General features: G+C 42.8%; 1 protein-coding gene, 1 long non-coding RNA gene and 1 pseudogene across 5 annotated transcripts in view; 1 reads left to right on the forward strand and 2 right to left on the reverse strand.

Moving 5' to 3' along the window:
- Nucleotides 1-22749, reverse strand: part of RASA1 (RAS p21 protein activator 1) — a 142227-nt gene that overhangs the window by 84554 nt on the left and 34924 nt on the right. The window lies entirely within an intron of this gene.
- LOC147030030 (uncharacterized) lies at nucleotides 145-8820 on the reverse strand. The gene is made up of 3 exons (XR_015056178.1): nucleotides 864-8820; nucleotides 386-540; nucleotides 145-298 (listed from the first exon to the last, which is right to left on the reverse strand). It is a non-coding gene; the product is annotated as an uncharacterized LOC147030030 (long non-coding RNA).
- On the forward strand, nucleotides 12379-17658 carry LOC147030031 (uncharacterized; annotated as a pseudogene).

Here is a 22749-nt window from a genome sequence, read left to right on the forward strand (position 1 = left end):
CCCTCCTACCCCCTGTGCGCCCCCACCTTTGACCCACCACCCCCTTCATCCCACCCCCCACCCTTCCCCACACACACACACGGGGAAGGGAGGGGGCGGGATGAGGGGGGTGGTGGGTCGTTGGGGGAGCGCACCTACCCCCACCTTTCCTTTACATCTTTATTCTTTTCTTGTAATTCAAAATCAGATAATTACAAGGAAAGCATTTATAATTAAACAAAAGCAATAACATTGAACAAAATATTCTTTCGCAGCAGTCTGATGGTTTGTTTTGGTTTTGAAACTCGATCAACATGTTCTGTTCAAAACAAAGAGTGAAGAATAATTAGGGTATATGAAGATAATTACATAATTATGTGATTAAAATAATAAATATAACATTTACCTCCAGAAGATAATGTCATGTCAGATTCCTCCAGATGAGCATTTAAACTGGAACAAGTTGGAAATGAATCATCACCCCGTGGAATTTCAACATCTTCCCATTCAAAGTTGTGAAATTCATTCGTTTCACAGCTCATGTACGATTCAGTTTTAATGCTGAAAAAAAAAAAAAAAAAAAAAACACGGATTCAAAAATTACCACCAAGCCAAATAAAAGGTTGTGTGGAAGAAGAACAGAAAGAGACAAACTGAGACAGAAACAGATAGACACACAGACAGAGAGACAAAGAGAAAGAGAGAGAGAGACAGAGAGAAAGAGAGAGAGAGATGGAGAGATAGAGATAAACAGAGAGAGACAGAAAGACAGAGACAGAGACAGATAGAGACAGAGAGAGAGACAGATAGAAACAGAGAGAGAGAGAGAGACAGATAGACAGAGATAGAGACAGAAAGACAGAGACAAAGTGATAATTCCTCACCTCGATTCATTCCACGTTAGATTATGTGAGTAATTCTTTCCAGTCAACAATAATATCATTCAGTTGATTTCGAAACGAATTAATCTCTTCAAGAAAGCCGTTCATTTTTATCCACTCGTCATGTAAATCAGATAATTCATTCTCCACATCTGTTATCAATGATGTTCTGATTCGGAACAACCTGTTGAAAAAAGTCAAACTAATTATTGGTTGCATAGTGATTTAATTCTGTTTTAAACAACAACAAAAAAATTGGGTTGAGAATCTCACCTGTCATCTTGTGAAAACGATAGATTCGTAAGGTCGGAGTACTCATCCACACAATCCATTCTCTGAATGAAACATGCTCGGCACACATCTTGGTTTAAATAAGGAACTTGATGACGTAATGGGAGATGTGACACAACAATGGTTTTTCCAAAGCGTATTTTCCACAAACAGAAATAGAATGGTTTTGGCGAGGCAGCTTGGCTGACTCCAAAAATGACTCATTTTAACACGAAAATGAAAATGCTTTAAATGATTTTGATAAAACCTACGTTTAAAAGCCTGTTAGTGTTCAGATGATTTAACCACGAGAGACAAGGACAGAGAATACTTCCTCATTTTTGCAGCACGACTGTGCTCTGAAAAAAACACTTCTGCATTTTAAGAAACCGAATGGGGAATAGCTTTTTTCTTTCGTGCTTGAAGAGATAAAGTGAATATACTCGATGGTGATCAAAAAATGGTGATGTCTATGGTGATGTCTCTCTTTATGTCTCTCTGATTAAGTGAATATACTCGACTCTGAGTGGAATGAAGATATGAAAGGAAAGAAGTGCTTTAATCAGTAAGTCTCAGTTTAACATTTGCTCAATGGGGAAGAAATCAGTCGCCTATTTTAGGCTTTTTGGGCCTCGAGACAGAAAGTTTTTCCCATTAATTTGTATGGGAGGTGGAGGAAATCGGTCTCCTGTTTTGGCCTTTTTCGGCATTGATTCAGAGAGTTTTTCCCTTTTTCCCATTCATTTGTATGGATACCTCAGAAACCCCATTTATCCTCTACTGATGAAACAAAGCAGAAGAAACCATTGACATCACATTGGATATTGGTTTTAAAAGGTCACCCGTTACAGGTTGATTTCGTGGCAATCCTCAGAACTTTACAAAGAGCATCGTGTACACACGAGAGTTTATCATAATAGTACAGCTGACTGCAAAGGGAGTAATAGGAAAGATCCAAGGTAATAAGACTCAAAATTATGGATTTAAAGTTGAAAAACAACGTCAGAAACTGACCCGTAATTTTGTATTCGGGACTTCTCTTGGTTTCATACATGGCTAATTTGGCTTGAGCATGAAGAAAATTAACCACAGCGAAAGTCTGGAGGTTTGAAGCAACACAATGGCCATAATATAAATACATAAAAACTGAAAACTGGAGAGGAAAAATAAGTCTAAATAACGACCTGAACACCAAGAATTGAGGGACCAAACGTTTCACTTAAGATAGGCATAAGCAGGTGTTTCCATCTCCTAATCCATAGAATGGGCATTGTACACTTATTGCAGGAGAAAATTTACGTAAGAGAGAATTTGTTGGCAAAATCCAACGTGAAAGCCCTCCACTGAAGGTCACAAATACATTTAAGCACAGTTTTAGAACAATGTTCGCAATTTGGATCAAGAAGGGGTCTTGTGGTGAAACAGATTAAGTAGAACAGCAATAGTAGAGCACATACCTCCCTCCGCCAGGCTGAACAGTTTACGTTTTGTATCCCTTCGATAGGCCGGATCTGCATCCGGACGGACCTTAGCCGTACCTTATGCCACCAGATTGTTAACGTCTCTCATCGACTTGTTCTCGTCACCTACCCAAATTATACACCAAGTTTTGGCATAACCCATCCACAATTTTGAAATATCCTGCTACATATAGTGAATGTATGTATTAAAATGGATCAAATATACTTCAAATGTCCCTTCAATAAATTCTTCAAAAATCATGGTGTCTATTTACTTCTGTCACGTCTCTGTAATAACAACTGAGGGTTACGATAACACCCTGGTCAAGAGGCTAGAGCAAGCGGTGGGGGGTGAGGAGGGGGGGGTGGCAGAAACACTCCCTCGATGTTAGGATGCTCTAACGTTAGTGCTTCTGGGTACCTGGGAGCATTATCAATAAATCAGCAGCATTTTGAAGGCCAGGTTCTTTGATGCAAGGTACCACTCCACCTCATGGATGAAAACTGTTAAACCAGTCCAAGAACAAGGCAGCAGTAACCCACGCATTGGGGTTGGACCTCAAAAGTACAGGTGGATTTTTTTTTTTTTAACCTCCGCCACCAAAGGTGGAAAGGAAGTTATGTTTTCACCCCTTTCTGTCTGTTTGTTTGTTTGTTTATTTGTGTGCAGGATATCTCAAAAAGTTGGAGATGGATTCGGATGAAATATGGTGGGAAGGTTGGGTATGTGACAAGGACAAACGGATTAGATTTTGGTGAAGATCTGGATCCAGATCAGGCTAGTAGAATTTTTAAAGTGGTTCTTCACCATTGAGAGATCGGGCCAAAAACGATATATAGCATGATATTTCAAAAATGTATTGGGCCAGACATGTTCTCGTGGATCAGGCATTGCATGGCAGAGGTAAGCACTCCACAGAGTGCCCTTCTAGTTTTGTTTGTTTCTGTTTTCAGTCAAGACTCGTGTAAGAAATAGAATCAATACACTGAATTGATCAGGACATAACAGGACAAAAGGAACAGTTGAGAAAGAGGGGAAACACTAACAGCAGAGTTGAAGGCCAAGACACAGGCAGACTTGCACAAGCAATGGGTGTGGGGAGTAATGAGGGACAGAAGAGGATGCATTGGGTGAACAAGATGGATACAGAAGCAAACTCATGAGGGAAAACTGGAAATTTGGCAGGATGGGGGATTGGGGAGGGTGGTGGGTTGACAGGGGTAGAAAAATCATGGTTTTGGATTGGGGACGACCTGAGATTGTGGTGAACAGTCGTCTTGAAGAACTGGAGTGAAGAGTGAGATTTAAGAGAACGAGCGCGTGCCCGTACGTGCAAAACAAAACAAAAAAATAAAAAATAAAAAAAAAAAATAAAAACTTTCAAACCGCGTGCCAGAAACAACAACCACACAGGCCATTCCTTTGCTCTCGCATGCCCTTACGTGCGTGGCCTTACGTGCAAAAAAAAAATTATAAAAAAAAAAACTTTCAAACCACGTGCCAGAAACAACAACCACACAGGCAGTTCCTTCACTCTCGCGTGCCCGTACGTGCGCGGCCGTACGTGCAAAAAAATATATATATAATAATTCAAACCACGTGCCAGAAACAACAACCACACAGGCAGTTCCTTCGCTCTCGCGTGCCCGTACGTGCGTGGCCGTACGTGCAAAAAAAACAACAAACTTTCAAACAACCACACAGGCTGTTCCTTCGCTCTCGAAACGACGACTAGATTGGGGCATTGTGTTTATCTATTAATGCACATAAGAAATCCAGAAATTATTAGAACACAGTAAGTCATCACTATCCGGAAGTCCGTATGTTGTAACCCGTAATGGGGAACATGCTCTAACTTGGCCATAACTTGGGAACCGCTTGTCCGATTAATTTCAAACCTTTTGAAAGGCAAACAAACAGAGATTGCTGGAATTATAGACAGATAGAAGATAGATACTGTGGGTGCAAAACGCCAAGCAACGTGTCCTGTCATTGGTAACTAAGGCGCCCTTTCCCCATCGGCCACGCCTACGCAGCAACGTATCCTGCCATTGGTTTGGTAAATGAATGGCCATAACTTGGGAACCACTTGTCCGATTAATATCAAACCTTGAAAAGGCACATACTCAGGTCCCCAGCAATATAGCTGGCAAGTTTCAATTAGGTCGGATGAGTGGTTGTCGAGAAACAGCAGTCACAGACAGACAGACGGAGAGACGGACAGATGGACACACACACACAGAATGCTGGAATTATAGATAGATGTGTAAAGGTTTGTTCCACAAGTGGGGAAAAAAGAGGAATGAATGAGTGGAGGTGAACAGTGATCCTGAATTTAGGTAGTTTAACCAGAAGGTGGTTGATGGTGGACATTGTATAATCTGCAGAAACCTGGGAGGGGGGGGGGGACAAAGCACAGAAAGAGCAGAGGGTGCAAGACCAGAAAGGAGGTGGGACAAGACAGGGAGATTCCTGACCTGTCTGCAATGGCAAAGTGATAGGCCCCTGGACTCGGCTTCATCGCCTCAGATTCCTCAAGCTGAGCGTCAAGGTGTGAGGCAGGGGAGCCAGCCCAGAGGGGAGAGCAGTACTCCATCAAGCTAGGGATGAAGACCTTGTAAGTGGATCGGAGTTGAAGTGTGCCAAGGAAGGACTTTGTACAACGGAGGATGCCCAGTCGGCGGCTGGCTTTGGAGGCCAACTTTGAAATGTCGTTTGTCCAATAAAGATCATAGCTGAGAGTGAAACCCAGGAGTTTGAATGACTGAACTTCCTCAAGAGGAAGATTGGGGAGGTAGATTGTTAAGAAGATTGTTAAGGAAGATTGTTGTTATTGTTAATTATTGTAATAATTGTATTACAATTGTAATATTACAGTTGTAATTGTATTACAGTTGTAATAATTATTGTATTATTGTTGTTATAGGAAGGAAGATTGTTCAGAAGGTAGATTGGGGAGAGGGGGGGGGGGCTGCCAGACGGTCTTTTTGGAGAGAGATAGTGTGAGTGTGAGATTTGTCAGGATTGAAAGATATATTCTAAGTGTTTGACCATCTTGTGATTTTGTCAGGGTCTGGTGTGAGGGAAGAGGCTGCAGCGTGCCTGTATGGAGGATGAGGGATGTCATGGCAGAGGGTAGAGCCATCAGCAAATACATATAAAGTATTTTCCAGAGATTCTGAGAGTTCATTTATGAGGGTTGGCTTTGTTCTGCCTCTGAGGGTTCTTGGAGCAGTACAGGAGCATATGCTTCACCACACAGTCTACAGAAGCATTGGAACAGAGGCAGAGCATAAATATGTTATTGGCTGCCTTGAACACAGGAGCAGCATGGTCATCCTTCGAGATAAAGGACCGGCTCGGCATCCTCTTGCAGAACAAGGCAGTCTTGGTGTAAAACACTTGCTCAGGCAGATATCCCTTCTCTTCCATCATTTATTTAGGCTTAACTGGGAAGCAGGCAACTGCTTGATGGTCAGCAGAGGCAGCTTCCCCAGTTATCTTCACATGATGCAGACTGTAACGTCTCTTGAACATGTCAAACCAGCCACTGTATGCCTTGAATGACTTGCATCACCACCACGACGATCACAAAATTGTCGTAAATCCGCTTAGCCTTTTTGCATATCAATGGACAACTCAGGGGCAATCTTTTCGGTCTTTGGTCCTTAATCTATATGCTTCGGCATTTCTCCATGTTTTCTGTTATGATCTCGTACAATATTGGCAATTTTAACACTTTTAGGTATAGAAACTGCCACCCTAGCCTTGATAACTGATTCACTTTTTGATTGTTCTAATTGTTGACTCATTAATGCTATAAAGCCTACCAACTGAAGATGTGGATTCACCACATGCAAAAAGATCCAGAATTTCCACTTTTTTGTTCGATGACGTCACTTTTCTGGACTTTTGGCTCAGGTAACACTTTAATCAGTTACCTTATAACTCATGATAATGGGTAAAATGAGCACTGGGCACAAATAAACAGCAGATCAATGACATGAGGAAGGGGACTAATAAAAACAGATCAACAGGTGTTTACTAATAACAGCACCAATGATCACAGGATAAAATGAGCACTGGAAACTAATAATAAGAAGCTCAAATGAGCTAAGATCCTCGTCCTCTTGTGTGGACTGTGTGGTGAATGATGACGTCATAAAAACGAATATGGCGTCATTGTGATGCATCAGGTTTGCGATAAATTATCTGTGCTAATGCCCGGCTTGATTCCCGCAAACAAAATTCAAACAGCTTGCCTAGTTTCGGAGATAATGGTAGAGGCGATTTCCATTAGCGGCGATATTATGACGTCAACTTTTTTTCTTGGAAGAATTTCCAAAATCTGAGATAGTTACTGCCTGCACGTGGGCTTTCTGTATATACATGGCAAGTTTCACGAAGATCCGATGAAAACTCTGGGTTGTGAAATAAAAAATGTCAAAAAATAGGAATGATGTCATAAAAATTGATATGACATCATAGTGATGCATCATATGTGTGGTAATTCATCTCTGCTCATGCCCTGTTCGATTCCCACAAACAGAATTCAAAAAGCTTGCCTAGTTTCGGAGATAATTTTTTTCGGCGATTTCCATTAGCGGAGATATTTTGACATCATAACTTTTTTTCTCGAAGGAATTTTCAAAATCGGAGATGGTTACTTGTCTGCGCAGGGTATTTTTACATATATACGCCAAGTTTCAGGAAGTTTCGATGAAAACTGTCGGCTGTGAAACAAAAAAGTCCACAAGAAGAACAACAACGTGAGTAATACTTAGAGATTCTCCATAGTATAGTAGGTTAAAGAAAAATCGTTCAGATTGTGAAAAAAGTGTGAAATTTGGCATACATGTCCATTTTTATATGTTCTTTCATACAAGAGCAGAACACACCTGATCAGAATACATTTACGGCCGCCATTTTGAATTTCAAAATGACCGCCACCAAATATAATATTTTATGATATCTCGGTCACCAAGAGACCGAGCAAAATGAATAAAGAGTCTAATCCAATGTTTTCACACACAAGGAATCCAATGAACACACTTAAAATGCTCCATTGTCAGTCTTTCTGCTTTAAAATGACATATACACTGTCCCAAGTGTAGTTCATCTGATCTGGATACAGTTCTGACTTCACTCTGTCTGATAACATGTTCCTGCACAATGGCAAAGTTCAATGCATGGGAGAGATGCACAGAAACATTTGCATGGTGGTCTGCATGCCTTTTTGCAGCCGCATTTGATCAGCTCTGTGCAGGATTTGGCCGCCTCGGCAAGTGCTGTCCAGAAAGGTATCCACTGTTCAATGGCGTTTTTCGTCCATCCCCAGTCGCATGGGCTTGGTAACTGCTGCTTAGATATCAGCACTTGGCCCCAGATGTGTGCTGCCTGGTATGTCGACCTCTTTATATGTTCCTTGAGGGCTGTCTTTATGGGGGGTAGGCGATCCATTTGTCTTCCTTTCGCGAAAAGAATCTTCCTTGCCTGATTCACCTTGGTGCATTCACTGGTTCTATCATAAAGACGTATGACAAACCTTTCCAGTTGACACATTCTTATCTGAGACTGATGAAGGCTCTTGGGATAAACTCATGAAAGTGTCTGTTATATCAGGGAAATTGGTCCAGGTGTCCCAAGCAGTTTTCTTCCCAATACCACTGAATGACGACGACGTGTCATAGCCAGTGAAGGCATGGAAGAACAGAAGAGCTTTGGCCTTATTTTCCCCAAGACTGTTTGCAATCGAGTGAGCCGGTATTAACCTGGAGTGCTTCTTGACTCCATATGCAACCCATAGTTTGTCAAGGTATAAAGCGTGAAATATGGCAATTGCAAGGACAACAACGTCAGTGTCGACTGACCTGATCAGGATTCTGTGATGGCCATTTTGTGCACAATGGAGAGCATGCAAGAATAACCTCGTATCGGCTTCTTCATGGTTGCATGGAGCTAGAGAAGATTATATGTTGCACTCTTGAGAAGAGATGACATTGGTATCTTGTGTGCTATATAGCTCCTTCTCTTGTGTGGACAACTTAGCGATGCACTGTGACAGGTAATGATACAGCTCACTCTTATTTTGGTCCACGCAAAGAAAGCTCTGCCAGTTCTGCGGAATTGGCATAGAATTTGTGACAATAATGCGGCTCCCCATTCCCCTCCTCTTTCTCGTTGAACTCTTCAAACTGTTGTCAATATACCGATCCCATATAACATCCAGACGTTTTGTGTTTTTTTACAGATTTCTCAGCACATAAGTCAAGAACACATTTTCAGCAGAGTCTCCGAATGTTGAGCAGGAGTTAGGAAGCAGCATATTGACTATAACAGATCCATCGAGAATCTTGGCATCTACCTCTGGTGGACCACACTCAGAAGCCGTACTATTAGCCAGCTTGTCGAAACATCCAATAAGGTCTGATTTAGTACACTGCCTCAGTTCTCCCATGTCTGATAGAGAAGGTGGTGATCCATGGTTTTCATGACTGAAGAATTCATCCATGTCCCCTTCTCGGGACTGACAAGATATGTACATTCTGCCAAACAACTCACAGTTGCTTTTCAGAGTCCTAATTTGGTGTGATGTTCTGGAGTGTTTTGAGGGTGAAATCTTGTGGAAGGGAGCCATGTTGTTCTTTGGTATGATGTCTGAAATTGGTTTTACTCGCTGCTCCAAGCATTCAGCAGCATATATGTGATATTTTGACTGCCCATTTGCTTCCACATTCCTCAGCCTAAAGATTGCATCTTCTGTCATCACCTCCTTTGTGTCCAGCATGATCAGATCATTTGTATCTTCTGTGAAGGGATTACCTAATTCTTCAAATGTTGCAACCACAGCTTTGACATGTTGGGCAAATTTCAACTGAGTGGATTGTCCCTGATCATGGTGCTCTGTAGATTTTGTGGAAGTAATTCCAAATGAATTCTCAAACTCGTCGATGATTCAAGCAACTTCAGGACCAGCTGTAATCCACTTGATCAAAGCAGAAGGATTTTATCAGTGATTCCAATCACACCACCAGTTCCTTTGATGTGATCATTCATCTGTTCATGGGCTTGGTCCATAGCCATAGAAGAGAAAGTGTGAGGTGATCTCTGCATCACAAAGTTACCCTTCTCAAATTGCTCATGAACTGACGGCACTTGCTGACGAAGCTGTACCATGTCCTTGATATGGATAGGGAGCCATCTTGCATAATTTGTATGATCCAAAGAAAACATCCATGGAACAATTTGTCCAAGGCACTGAACGTACAACTCAAAGTTTGCTTCACGCAGAGAACGCACAAATTGCAAGAGTAGAAGTTCAAGATCCAGAACCAAAGCCCAGTATTGGAATTGAGGAACCTTACTGCAATTGACTTGATGCCAAGTTTCAAAATCCATTGTGTCATCATCTGGCCCAAGTGATTTGGCATATGTGATGTACGCAGATTTCCGAAGGAGGTGCAAAGCTGCTGCCGTTACTTGGTGTACTTAGCCAGACCTGGTGACATGCGAACCCTTCAATATATCATCAGCTCGACCAGAGGTTGTGACTTCAGACTGCACAAGAACTGCTGTCCATCTGCTACCACTGAGGAATCTCCAAGTAATTTCAACAGATTCATCTCTATGTGGAGACCTTCCATTACCACCACAAATTTATCCTCGCCAAAAATGGTCTGGCCATGCCCACTGGATTTGTTTTGCAATGGAATATAATGGCTGATCCATGGTTATCACAGGTATTTGATCAGGGTGCAAATGCTGAATCGTCCTCGCCACAAGACGCATAGCATGTGCTATCATAGCTGGCGTATGTGCTGGTTCTGTGAACAAAGGCATCAACACAATGGGTGACACTGGTCTGATCTCAGCTGATTGTCTATTGGCATGGTAAGCTGCCCATGAGACAAAGTCTTTGGTATCAAGTTCCGTCTTGTTTGATACACGTTCTAACATTGCACTCAACCAGCGGTCTTATTTCTCTCTGGATGCAGACATGACGCTTGATTCAGCTTTTACTTGACCTGCAACAACTGGTGCATACAAGTCAGTTTGTGGCAGACCTGCTGGTGCTACTTCTGAATATTCTACCGGCAAGAGAGATGCTTCCAATTAAATTTGATAAAGCCATTTCCACACGCTCATAGCATTTAGATATCAAACATCGAGCAAACACTTTTAAGTATTTAGTTGTTTATGAAAAGGTCTCATTTCGATTTTAAAGCAGAAAGACTGAAAATGGAGCATTATAAGTGTGTTTATTGGATTCCTTGTGTGTGGAAACATTGGATTAGACTCTTTATTCAAGTGCTTAGGCCTCTTGGTGACCAAGATACCGTAAAAATAGTTTTTGGTGGCGGCCATTTTGAAATTCAAGATGGCGGCCATAATTGTAGTCTGATCATATGTGTCCTGCTCTTATATGAAAGAGCATATAAAAGTAGTCATGTGTACCAGTTTTCACACTTCTTCACATTTTGAACGATTCTGGTGAAATGTTGACTTAATCTACAGTACTACCATGAGGATCTAAAAACAGATCAACATGGTGTTTACAGGAGAAGGAGGAAAAAACAAACAAACAGAGCAGTCTCGTGTGGTGATTATATTGGTTCATTTTACACGAACTCTCGTATGACTGAATTACATGTCGTGTAAGATGAGATTCGGTGTCAATTATTAAATTGCATGTGGTCAAATTCACTTAACTAGAAGTCACGTACATAGAGACTCCACTGTACATCATTTTTAGCCCTCCCTCTCAATGATGAAGAATCACTTAAAAATTCTCGTATCCTGATCTTCACCAAAATCGAATCAATTCATCCTTCTCACACATCGAACCTGTCCACAAAGCTTCGTCCAAATCTGTATATAACTATTCGAGATATCATGCTATATTTAATTTTTGGCCCTATCTCTCAATGGTGAAGAATCATTGAAAAATTCTAGTATCTGGATCTGGATCTTCACCAAAATCTAATCATTTCATCCTCATCACACATCCAACCTGTCCACCAAATTTCATCCAAATTCGTCCACAACTTCTTGAGATATCCTGCTCACAGACGAACAAGCAGACGGACAGAGGGTGCAAACATCACCTCCATCTGCCTTCGGTGGCGGAGGTAACCAGCTAACAACTTAGCGGGCCGAGGATGAGGTTCAGCACGATTGCTATTGTCACTTGGATTTCATGTGCAATTATTGAAATCACCTCCAATGATGATGCAGCTTTGCAGGGCAATGGATTCAAAGTAAGACTTAATTTTCATTCAAAAAAAAAAAACATTGAAACTGTTTGTAATTTTAGGAGAAGTGTAGATGTTTAATAAAATTAACTCAACATCGTTATCAACAAATTTCACAGAAGCAAAGTCTTCTTCTTTCGTATGCAGCACAATAGTACAAGCATTTTAGCAGAAACATTTGGTCAATCTCACACAAATTGCAACAAAAGCAAACTCAACAGATTTTGGTTCCTGAATATATCATCAGTGACAGAAAAAAAAAGTCCTCGGGAATCCTCCGGGAGGGGGAAGTCCTGAAATCATGGAAATCCAATATGGCCGCCACCCGGCTTGGGCGAAAATGAGAAAATCGTAAAGATTGATATTTTAATATGTAAATATGTTTTTCTGCATTCTAATTGTTTCTAGTTATGGTCAGTATATTGATATACAAGAATAATTACAAAAAAGTGAAATGCATTGAGGGTAAAATAAAAAATTATAGCTTTTTTGTCCAAAAATGTCAATTTTTTTCCCTAAAAAATATTTTGATTTGAGAAAGTTTGTTCATATAAGAACATATGTATCCCCAGGCACACATACTATATATTTCCAGATACAGGGACATTCGTACTATCCTCTGGTGAAAGAATTAACACAATATTAATTTTTATTGAATTTATTTCCATTCGCCTACCCCTACCCCCTTAATTTGAAATATGTGCACTTTGTGCGTATTCGGTCCAAACAAAGGATAAACACCTGGCTATAGCTAATACATTAATAGGATTAAGACAAATTCTGATTTAAAAACCATAGCTATGTTTATTTGTTAATATAACATAGTCAGTTCAAACTTTAAAACAATTATACTAATTCTGGATTTTTATTTTCAGGCATGGAGGGATCTGAACGGTGTGCCATCTGCATACAGGGTGGAGGAGGCTCATCAGCTTCAACTCTAACAGAAAAGGGGTGTTCAGCCATCAACCAGGCCAGCAGCGCAAGGAAAGACAGCATTCACACTGTACCTGGGGAAAGGGTGCACAAAGACTGCCGGCGTATATACTGCAACCCACATCAGATAGCCAAGGATACCAGGAAAGAAGAGTCAAAGGCCAGTACAAGCAGTGATAGACATGTACTTCGGTCATCTGAGGAGGGGTTTTCTTTCAACACTGATTGCCTTTTCTGTGGTAGACCAGCCAAGTTTGGGAGGAAGCGGAAGACGCAGGATGTGCTTCAAGTAAAGACAATTGAATTGAAGGACACGCTCCTGACAATATTCCGCGAACGAGCCGATGTTTGGTCAGATGCTGTGAAGGCACGGATTCTGCATGTGCATGACTTGCACGCAGCAGATGCAGTTTACCACCAGACATGCAGTGTTAACTTTCGCACAAATAAACAGATAGCTCAGATGACGGACACCGAAGAATCCAAGAGGACAAAGCTTGGACGGCCTCGAGGCGATGAGAAGACAGCAGCATTCTTGCAAGTGGCAAGATATCTTGAGGAAAATGATGATGAGCAGATCACCATCAATGAATCTCATTGACCTCATGACACAGAAACTGGCAGGCACTAACCACGAAGCATACAGCTACACCCACATGAAGGCGAGGCTGTGGGAACACTTTGGTGACAGGATAATCCAAACTGCGATCAACGGCAAGCTGAACGTGGTCACCTACAGGACAACAGCCAGGGCAGTGCTTCAGGAATATTACAACAACCAGCAGCAGGAAAAAGACACTACTGAAGAGAAAATCAAGCTTGTACAGGCCGCTGCCAAACTCATCAAAGAAGACATTAAAACCATTGAAACATCCCATGAAGTCGACCCATGTGGTGATGACCTGCAATCGCAAGAGGCTGGCATTAAATACTTACCAGATACTCTGCTGGTACTGCTTGAAGTACTGTTTGTGGGAAAGAAAAATGGTGTTAAAGTGGCTTCAATTGGGCAAGCCATAGTGCAGGCAACTCGACCCAGAGTCTCACTGGCACCACTGCAGGTTGGGTTGGGTGTGCAGCTATATCACCACTTCGCATGACGATTTCTCATTGACTCCCTTCATCATCACGGGTTCTGCTGTTCATATGAAGAGGTGCATCAGTTTGAACGAAATGCTGCTCAGTCACATGGAACAGACATCCCTAACCTGACAACAGAGTTTGTGCAGTATGCAGCTGACAATGTGGACCATAACATTCGCACACTGGATGACCATGGCACATTCCATGGCATGGGGATGATTGCCGCCATCACCCCTGGAACCAGATCAGGCCGGCCAATACCCAGGGCTAAGATGACGTCTCGTGATGTCACAATGGTTGGAAGGGTGCAGATACGGTACCACAAGGAAGAAAGTCACGGGATGACAGCAGTGACGTACCAGAAACTTGTCAACCTAAAAGCCCAGAACTGCTCTGAAAGACATCCATCTTGTTTGGGTCCCCCAGACCTGCATGGTCAGGAATGATGCAATTCATACACAAGGGTGACCACCCTGGCAAGGCGGCTATCATGTTTCTGCCCATGATGGACATGAACTCGAGTGACAGCACATGCATATACTCGACCCTGATGTTTGTCAGTGAACATGCACAACGCCACGGTGTCACTCCAGTAATCACCTTTGATCAGCCCCTCTGGTGGAAGGCCCTCATGATCATCAACTCAGAGCCTATGGGAAGTGATCTGAAAGGGATTGTCCTACGCTTGGGCAGCTTCCTCGCAGAGATGAGTTTCCTCGGATGTATTGGACACCTGATGGTGTCATCCGGGCTTCAAGAATTGATGGAGTTGATATATGCCCCCAATGCAGTGATTCATATGTTTAATGGCAAGGCCATTGCCCGCACAGTTCGTGCACACCTAATTGTTGATGCAGCCCTCAATGCCTTGCTGTTGACAAATGTGCTCAATGCGCCTCTACCATGCCTACCTGAAACATCAGACGGCAATGGGAATGAAGAGCCGGACTTAGTCGAAGCAGCTGCAAGGCCGCTACATGACCAGCATACAGATCTAAGCAATAATCCAGACTTCAACGAAGCTTGTACCCTCTATGAGAAGCTGATGGCTGGGACACTGTCTGTGGAAGAAGTATGCAAGTCTGACGTCTTGAAACGAATCAAAGACCACCTTCAGAAGCATGCCGAGTCTGCAAAGATATCTTCTAGAACTTCAGCGCTCTGGGTTCAGTATATAGACATGCTAGACATTCTACGCAAATACATCCGGGCAGAGCGCACTGGGAACTGGGCACTACATCAACAAGCCATCCAGGAAATGCTGCCTTACCTGGCAGCCTCGGGCCACAACCTGTATGCCAAATCTGCGAGGGTGTATCTGCAGCAGATGTTCAACCTCAAAACTCAACATCCCAATGTCCAACAACGTTTTGATGAGGGGTTCCATGTGGTTCGACAAAGTGATCGCCTGTGGGCAGGTCTTTCATCTGACCTGATCATCGAACAAGTTCTGATGAGAAGTTTGAAGACCAGCGGGGGGCTCACATGAGGGCGAGGAATGACAGAGCAACAACGGCTGGTATGGCTACCATCAATGCCTGCCTGTGCAGAAATAAACCAGGCAATGCAGGAGGTCACAGGTGTGAACTACAACACTGGAGAGCAGAAGAAGAACATGACCAAGGCAAGACAATCTCGTGACTGGAAGGACACACTATCAGCTCTTCAGTATTTACAGGAACGGAATCCATTCAGTAGTGATCCACGTCTGAGGAACATTGCCACTGGAGTTCATGCACACCCCACCGTCAACGTCGATACAGCACATGCTGTAGGAGCCAAAATATTGAAATCTATGGATGGGAAAACACCTGCCGAGTACACATTTAAGAGGAAAGACCAAGTTGTCACCCTCGGCATGAAGTCATCTGTCAAGATTGATGGAGAGCAAGTCCAGGTTGACCCACAACTCCTCTTCCAGAGACTGAGCACTGTTGCACAGACAGCAGAAGAACTGGAGTCGGCCTTCAAATATGAACTGTGCAGCTATCCACCAGCCCTCTGATTCCTCTCTTCAGCTCCGAGAAGCACACAAGCCAGTCTTTGCTGATGCCATCTGGGATCTTCTTGGATCCGATGTCCCAGCCGATATCCCCAATGATGAGCAACAGTATGTTTTGGATGGCGGGGCACTTGTTCAACGCATTCCATGGTCTCGTGGATCTACATACAGAGACATATGCCACCAGTACACTGATTATGTAACGAAGAAGTACGGAGATGCCATAGTCGTGTTTGATGGTTATGAGAGTACCAACACGAAGGACATGACACAACAGAGATGGTCTAAAGGGAATGCTGGCACTACTGTGACATTTACAGCTGACATGCGTCTCACAATGAAGAAGGAACAGTTTCTTGCCAATAGGCAGAATAAACAGCGATTCATTTTTATGTTGAGTGAAGAGCTTCAGAAGAAGAACTGTGAGACACACCATGCCTCAGGGGATGCTGATCTCCTGATTGTACTGAAGGCCATGCAGTCTGCTACTGTCACCAACACTGTGTTACTTGGTGATGACACAGACCTCCTCGTCCTCCTATGCTACCATGCAAGCTTAGAATCCCATGACCTCTTCTTTTGTCCCGAGCCAAAGAAGAACACGAAGAAGCCTCGCATCTGGAACATCAAGGCTACAAAGAAAATGATTGGTACAGACATATGCAAGCACATACTGTTTCAACATGCAGTTCTTGGGTGCGACACGACATCTCATCTTCATGGGATTGGAAAGGGAGCTTCCCTCAAAAAGTTCAAAGAAAATAACACATTTTGTGAGCAGGCCAAGGTTTTTGATACATATCCAGCTTCCGTATGTGATGTGGCAGATGCAGGAGAAAAAACATCGGTGATAATCTACAACGGAAAGTCAACTGACACCCTGGACACCCTCCGGTATCAGCGGTACTGGGACAAGGTGGCTTGGAGCTCCTCTCACGTGCAACCACAGACGTTACCACCAACATCAGAAGCAGCAAAGTATCACAGCCTGCGCGTGTATCTGCAAGTCCAAGAATGGAAGGGATGTGCAGATAAACTTCTTCCGACAGACTGGGGTTGGCAGAAGTGCGACAAGGGTTTTGTGCCTCTTCAGACATCAATAGCTCCAGCTCCTGAAAAGATGTTACGTGTTATGTCATTAGGTGCAACTGCCAGGCTGAATGTAGCACCATGAGATGAACATGCAAGAAGCACAACAGCTTGTGGAAACTGCAGGGGCTCTGGCTGCACAAACACTCCATGTGACAATGATGAGGATGATGACGACATTGTCGAGTTCTAACTTTAATACGCTTGATTTTTCTCAACATGTATAGTAAGTTTATAATGGATGTAGTTTCTGAGTTTAATGCGAATTTTCATTTCGAAACCTTCGTCAGGCAGATGTGATAGCCCCGAGTGGAATTGTGAATTTTGTCATGTTTCAATGATTTACATAATTATATTGTATTGCCATAGACTTGATTTCATCTTGTGTCTTCAACGTTTCTTATTTTTTTTTTTTGTCCAGGAGCCAAAATCAGTATCAGGTAAATATTTTATTTTTCGGGACAAAAAAAATTGACATTTTTGGACAAAAAAGCTATAATTTTTTATTTTACCCTCAATACATTTCACTTTTTTATAATTATTCTTATATATCAATATACTGACCATAACTAGAAACAATTAGAATGCAGAAAAACAGATTTACATATTAAAATATCAATCTTTACAATTTGCTCATTTTCCCCCGAAGCCGGGTGGCGGCCATATTGGATTTCCATGATTTCAGGACTTTCCCCCCGGAGGATCCCTTAGGACTTTTTTTCTGTCACTGAGGACATATCCAGGAATCAAAATCTGTTGAGTTTGCTTTTTTTGCAATTTGTGTGAGGTCATCCGACATTTTGCCTGTACTACAAAGCTGGAGGGTAGGTAGCATCATTGGCTGAGGGTGCGACTGTGTCGCTGATGCAATGCCATCTGTAGGTTAGGGCACGAATTTGGAATGTGATCATGGTGCCGTTGATAGCTTGCCTATCCTTCGCGAAGGACACCGTGGGATCTGTAACGTCCACAAAATAATGCCGGCAGATGGGACACCCATTTAAGATTAATCCGGCATACACATTGATGAATCACCTTGCCTATGAAACCACCTGGATGACAGTATGGAGCCGATTCACGATTAAAACCCAGACCAGAAAGCTTTGAGGCGAGTGTGCATACCTCTTGGCCATCCTGCCAGGCAATACAGAAGCAAAGTAACCATCTATTATATTTCAAAAAGAAACCTTCGAGGGGTGGAAAGGAAAGCAAAGCAAAAAAGCAACACCCGCAGTGCAAGAATTTGAGTTACCAAAGAAACAATTTCTCTTCATCAGCCCATTCCAATAAGCTTTAAAATCAGGTGTAGCAAGGGTTTCCTGCAACAGAAGAATATCGAATTTACTTGGAGAAATGGGGGTTAACTTCCTGGAGGTTCCGTGATCGGCTCCTTCCGCCATTAATTTTTATACTTAAATCGGACAAGATGATGCCGAAAACAACAATGTGATTGTAAAGTGGACAAAGTGTGACTACCCGGACTAAACCGGAGAAAAGTAATCGGACTAATGCTTCAACAATATATTTCTTCAAACTACTGCGTTGAGAATCCAGAAATTGACAGTTTCTTGGCTGCCGAACAATGTTTCTATCGTCATATCAATAAAAGCCCGAAGATGAGGAAAAATAGTCTTCCAACTCAGTGGTGCTTTTCCTGAAGTTATGTTGAAGCAACCAAAGAACATGTGCCGCAGAGACCTCTGGATTATTATTAGTTGGTGTTGAATATCCGTCAATATTGTCGATCTCTGCTTCAGACATTTCAAACAGATGAAACGGTACCAGTTTGTGGTTGCATATTCTGATTAATATTTTCATGCACCACAATCTGTTGACAGAGCATTGGTGCTGCTGAGGCAGTTTCTTGGCAAGGGATATACTGGGTGGTTTGCCATTGCCTTCCCAGCATTGTATGTCCGTGCTCTATATTTTACATGCTCAGTGGTCGAGCAAGGAAGCAGTTCGTACCATTTTAAAAGGTTTTGGTACGACTCGGCTGGGGTTCGAACCACCGATCTCCCAAACTCGGAGCGGACGCACTAACCTTTATGCCACCAAGTCTGGTTCTATTAATTTGGCCTATTTCACAGTAGGGAAGGTTGGGAGGAAGGGGTGGGATTGGTGGAGTTTCAACAACAGGAGAGGTAGAAGAGTGTGGGGGGGGGGGGGAGGAAGAGAGATATAGATAGATAGATAGATAGATAGATATATATATATATATATATATATATATATATATATATATATATATATATATATATATATATATATATATATATATATATATATATATATATGAAAGAGCCAGGGCTTATCACAGGTTCAACATTTACGGAAGTCCATATCTGGTCTTCCGAATATAATTATTTGGTTTCATCAATTTGGTATTTTTATTCCGTTTCATAGAACTGCTGTGTCATTTCTAACAGCTTTCCTTTCACTCGACAGGAAGTTTAACAGTTGCTGAATTGGATGGATTGAATCCCGATGGGAGTGGGGGGAGGGTGGGAGGGGGTTTCGGAGGTATTTGTTTGTAAATGGGGATCATTATGAAAGTTCCATCCGAAACATTGGTTGAGGTTATGAGTGACCCTTGTCTCCATCCTCAGAATACATTCTCTGGGGAACTTTCTTCAGAGGTGATAAAGGAGACAAGCACCGTGGGTGGATTGCATGAAAGTGTTTTGCACTTACTCATTTGTTCTGCGTTATAATAGCCTGGTGTTGGCGCAGTGGTTCGGGCAGCGGCTTGGGATCCAAAAGGTCCTGAGTTCAAGCCCCGTTGGGCCACTGAATTAACACACCAGGGGGTTGACTCAGCCTGTCATCCTTCCGAGGTCGGCGAAATGAGTACCAGCGTACTGGGCCGGTGTATACCCCGGTTAAAATAGGTGTACCATATCCCTGTGTTGTAAGAGGCGACCAGGGTTGCGTCAGGAAGGGCATCCGGCGTAAAACATGTGCCAAATCACTATGCGGATCATACGGATGATCCGCTGTGGCGACCCCTAACGGGAGCAGCCGAAACAAGAAGAAGAAGAAGAAGATTTGTTCTGCGTTATCCGGATGATTCAATATGGAAACTGTCACAAGAAAATTCTCAGCTATCACAGGTTCTTTGAGTGACAAAACCCCTTTCTCTGGCCTTCATGATGAGAATATTTTTTAAGCTGTTGTCTGCATCGTTAAACAACAAAGGAGAGTGAACAGGGCTCAAGCATTAAGACTAATGAGTGCATAAGAAAAATAAGTTAGCTCAACATTGTTGGAGACAGTGGTTGAAGTGGATTCTGTGGAAGGAGGAAACATTCAGTTGTGCATCCACTGCATCGGAGGGGAAAGGACAGTGCTGGGACAGGACTGTTTTAGGTGACCAAGTTCATCATCTCTTAAAGCGTCAGATGATGCATACGCATGATAAATGTAGCTGTCAATTTGAAATTTAGAGACAACTTTCAAAACCTTATCAACGTTGGATGGAGGAAGTACTGTCATGTTCATGGCTGATTAACATCAGCCACTGAACAGATGGACCAAACAGCTTTTAACTCCCATCAATTAATGGCAGCTTTGCGTGTGTGGAATCGCAGAAAGAACACATGAACTTTAGCTCTTTTAAAACGGGGTTTAATCCTAAGCAAATAAATCACCAGGGGATGGTGGAATCGCAACAGAGGAGTACGATGGTGGGGAGGGGGGGGGCATGAAATAAATAAATATACACAAGAGATATAAAATCTACAGGAGCCACATAGACAGTAATGCACAGACAGATTCAAGCACAGACAGTGATGGGAACGAGAACTGGGTGAGGCCTTAGCTCTGCTGGTGGAGACGTCGAAGCAGGTCCACGGGCAGGAGAGACGAACAGGCAATGAGGCAGGCAGGTGAAGAAAAACAGGCCAGCAGGACGACACATATGGACCAGTGCCAAGGCAGGAACAGGGAGAATGCAGGACACGAGCAGGCAGGCAGAAGGATGAAGCAGGAAGACGAGCACAGAACACGACTTCCTCAGGCGAGGAAACTTTTTCTGCTCACCTCCTTAACGCCAAACCCAACTCTTCTCATCTTTCTCACTAGAACCCAAAGATTCCACCCTCTCGGGGGTGATGAAACTCCGCCCTTCTCTCTCTTTGCCAAGGCCCCACATTGGTGCCTCACCCAGGGAGACATTTCAAGAGGTTGTACGTACGAGTTCCTTAACCCTAAACCCTATTAAATTATTACCATGCACCATCCTCTGCATAGTGCACAATTAAACAATTAAACAAGACAAGCCTTAAGCTGTTTCCCAACTTAATTATCTAACCTAACCCCCCACCATCCCCACACACATAGCAGTACATTATAAACCTGTCGTCAAAAGGACAGGACATGCTTGACATGGTCATTCTGCCAGCCTAGTGGGTAGCATAGTAATTTGTGACACCATTGTGTAATGTTAAAAACAGTTCGGCTTATAATGTTTCATTCTTTAAGCCGCTGTCACACCTTGACGTTTTAACCAGCGCATGGCAACGTATCAAAATGTATGTAAAACGCTGGTGTACGCTGAACTATTGATGTTTTTTTTCCAGTTTTGGGCGTGTTCATAATGAGCTGGACGTATGCATAACGTATTAGTAACGTACACAGAACGGTTCGATAACATATGGATAACTTATACCAACGAATGCTGAGCGTGTTGTCGGCGTTCACAACCTATACCCAACGATAGTCTAACTTATGCAGAGCGTGGCAGCGTAATCGCCGACAATCACGTGCCGTAGCCTATTAAAAGGCTGCGGCTTGATGATTCAAATCATAACCGCACGAGACATCGAAGTGTGAAGCCGCTGTCACACCTTGACGTTTTAGCCAGCGTATGCCGACGTATGAAAAATTTGCCGAATACGCTGACACACGTCGAATACGTTATGGGTAAGTTTTGTATACGTTAAGAGCACGCTGAAGCACGCTGGCATACGTCGTAGTATACCGAGTACGTCGACAAATTTTAAGCATGCTGAAAATTTTTCAACGTATGCCAGCGTATGACGCACACGTTCCGCATACGCTGGCCATAAGTTGTAGGCAAGTTACGCGATCGTTGACACACGTTACTTGTAAGTTACTCATAAGTCGAAACACGTCGAGGTAATGTTTAGCGTACTCAAAACTTATTTCTAACCTATGACTAACGTGCTTTGAACCTATGTGTAACGTATCTCCAACACATATTGACGTATGTAGATGTATTTGATGTCTTCGACGACCACAGAACTTACTGAACGTGTTTCTAGCTTACAGCTACCGTATAATGGCGTATTGGCAGCGTTTAGGGGAATTGGTATATAAAAATGGGGTTCACACAGGAGGAATCCGTCAGTGTTCCAGACTCCATGGTTATTTTTTTTCTTCGGCATGACGGTGATGTTGACACTTCGATTTCTAGTGCGGTTATGATTTAAATCGTTGAGCGGCAGCCAATTAATTATATTATATGATATTATAACCGCACTAGAAATCGAAGTGTCAACATCACCGTCATGCCGAAGAGAGAGAAAACCCCCCCCCCCCAAAAAAACATGGAGTCTGGAACACTGACGCTAACCATTACCTCGACGTGTTTCGACTTATGATTAACTTACAAGTAACGTGTGTTGACGTGTGTCAACGATCGCGTAACGTGCCGCCAACACGTTACTCATATGTTAGAAATAAGTTTTGGGTACGCTAAACATTACCTCGACGTGTTTCGACTTATGATTAACTTACTAGTAACGTGTGTTGACGTGTGTCAACGATCGCGTAA

The sequence above is a fragment of the Eptatretus burgeri genome, chromosome 3, assembly GCF_056783735.1.
Source record: "Eptatretus burgeri isolate ZD-2024b chromosome 3, Ebu_testis_v1, whole genome shotgun sequence".
Lineage (NCBI taxonomy): Eukaryota > Metazoa > Chordata > Myxini > Myxiniformes > Myxinidae > Eptatretus > Eptatretus burgeri.